We start from the raw sequence: 2,954 nt of genomic DNA, 5'->3' as shown, positions 1-2,954 counted from the left end.
TTGGTCTGGCTTTCTAACATTAAGAAAGTTTAGCACGCTGGGGAGTGGTGGTCCACGCCTTTAATCCCAGCACTTGGGAATCAGAGGCAGGCAGATTTCTGAGTTTGAGTCAGCCTGGTCTACAGAGTGAGTTCCAGGACAGCCAGGGCTACACAGAGAAACCCTGTCTCGAAAAACCAAAAAACCAAAAAACAAAAACCAAACCAAACAAACAAACAAAAAGAAGAAGTTTAGCAGATTCCTTCAGATCTCTGAGCTAGAACAGGCTGTACTTGAAAACACAGCTCCTGCTCATTTACTGGGTAATCCAGAAGGCTGCTGGTTCTTACTGAGGCCCCAAATAGAAGGGGTTTTCAGCTCTAGGCTAAGATGTAATTTCCCTGCCTCATGAGTCCTTATAACTCAGCAAACGCTGCCTAGGTTGACTCATACTGATGCTTCAGGGAGTCTCTGGAAAACCCATAAGGCTCTGGAATTAGGCCATACCATCTGCAGTGAGAGGGTACTGAAAGAAAGAAAGAAAGAAAGAAAGAAAGAAAGAAAGAAAGAAAGAAAGAAAGAAAGAAAGAAAGAAAGAAAGAAAGAAAAGGAAAGGAAAGAAAGAAAAAGAAAAAACAATCTGGTGTAGCCAAGATGTAATTGGCCATACCTGTAAAATACCTGTAAACCTCATCATTCCTGGGGGAGTAAGGCATGAGTGTCATCAGTTGCAGACTAGTCTGAGCTACACAACAAGATCCTAATGATTAAGGAAGGAAGGAAGGAAGGGAGAGAGAAAGAGAGAGAGAGAGAGAGAGAGAGAGAGAGAGAGAGAGAGAGAGAGAGAGAATGAGAATGAATTGAATCCTGGTCTACCTGATACGCTACTGAGACTCAATCATTGTCATGATGACTGGAGTTGCCCATAATGAGCTGTGTTCTTCAGAAACAAGAAGTCATAACGTTGGGTGGTTTCAGCAGTAACTCTATATGATGATGTCACATCCAACACAAGACCTGAGCAACTCGAAAGGGCACAGGCAAATTACTTGAGCAGGGAGACAGAGTCCAGACCTCCCTCTGCTGGACCCTCTCCTCCCTGACCACTCCTGACTCCGGCTGCTTGGTGATGTCTGTTAGCAGCTGATGGAGAGGGAAAGCATCAGGCCTGCTTCACACACAAAAGGCTCAAAGAGTTGGGGTGGACCCCAGTCGCCCTCAAAGGCACTGGGGAGGAGAACCCCCTGGGGGACCGGAACTTCAAGCGATAGGACCTGTGTTATCAGCACAGGGCAGAAGGACAAAGTGATCTAAGCTAAGGACAGGTCACAAACTACAAGCAGTAGCCGGTGGCTTGACTGATGGGAAAGAACAAGACTGGAGACTGGAAGCAGGACATTGTGTAGGGAAAGCAAGCAGATGGATAGATGGATGGATGGATGGATGGATGGATGGATGGATGGATGGATTAGAGTTAGCCCTGAGTCTGAAGACCTGTGTATCAGACACCAGTATCTGCCAGGAAGAATTCTATGCAAAAGGCACATAGAGCAACCATGGGGACTAGATAGCCAGTAAATGCTGTCTGGCATCTACCAGAGTGTCTGACTCATCCATGGGACTCTGAACAGTGTCTTGTTGGACTGGCTCACTTAAGCACAAAGGAGATGTGGCAGCTGACATGTGACTTCTGGGTTCATTGATTCCCATTGTTTTGGTTTTTGAGACAGTGGTCTGGCCTCAAACCTACTCTGTCGCTGAATTGCTGAATTCCTGATTCTTCTGCCTGCCTCCATCCGAGGGCTGAGAAGACAGACATCACACACCTAGCTCCTCCTCCTCCTCCTCCTCCTCCTCCTCCTCTTCTTCTTCCTCTTCCTCCTTTGTAGATTTATTTATTTAATGTATGTGAGTACACTTCTGCTGTCTTCAGACACACCAGAAGAGGGCATCAGATCCCATTACAGATGACTGTGAGCCACCATGTGGGTGCTGGGAATTGAACTCAGGACCTCTGGAAGAGCAGTCAGTGTTCTTAACCACTGAGCCACTTAACTCTCCAGCCCACCTAGCTCTTCTTAAACATTACTGGCTTGCTTTGTTTTATTTTGTGTGAGCGTGTGAGTAGAGACACACACTGTCCTGGTGTAGATGAGGAGATCACAGGACACAAGTTGTGAGTCACTTCTTTCCTACTACCTTGTGGGAGTCAGCAATCCAACAGGCGTCAGACTTACTCACAAGCACTTTTCCTGCTGAGTCATCTCATCACATACGTGTGTGTGTGTGTGTGTGTGTGTGTGTGTGTGTGTGTGTGTGCGCGTGCGCACAGAAATATCTATCTATCTATCACCTATTTATAATAGCCATTTTAGGAAACTTGAAACAGTATCTCATTGTGTTTATTTTATTTTATTTATTTTTTGTTGTTGTTGATGTAGTTTTTGGGTTTGGTTTTGGTTTGAGACAGGTTTTCTCTGTGTAACAGCCTTGGTTGTCCTGGAACTCACTCTGTAGACCAGGCTGGTCTCGAACTCAGAAATCTGCCTGCCTCTGCCTCCCAAGTGCTCGGTAACAAAGTGTGCGCTACCACTGCCCTGCTCCTCACTGTGGTTTAGATTCATCTTCTTCCAACAACTAATGCTGCCAGATCTCTTCCCATGCATATATTATGTTGGCCCTATGTGGAGTTCTATTCAGTTCTTCTGACCATTTCTTAGTTGGGCTGTATTTTCCTGCAATCAATTTGTTTGAGGTGTTTTTGTTTTTGTTTTTGTTCAAGCCAGGGTTTCTCTGTGTAGCCCTGGCTGTCCTGAAACTTACTCTGTAGACCAGGCTGGCCTCAAACTCAGAATTCCACCTGCCTCTGCCTCCTGAGTGCTGGGATTAAAGACGTGTGCCACCACTGCCCGGCTGCCTGAGTTTTTAAAATTTATTCCTTTTTTTTTTTTTTTTTTTTTTTTTTTTTTTTTTTT

Source organism: Mus pahari, chromosome 14 (genome assembly GCF_900095145.1).
Source record: "Mus pahari chromosome 14, PAHARI_EIJ_v1.1, whole genome shotgun sequence".
NCBI classification, from domain to species: domain Eukaryota; kingdom Metazoa; phylum Chordata; class Mammalia; order Rodentia; family Muridae; genus Mus; species Mus pahari.
This window is presented reverse-complemented; position numbering follows the sequence as displayed.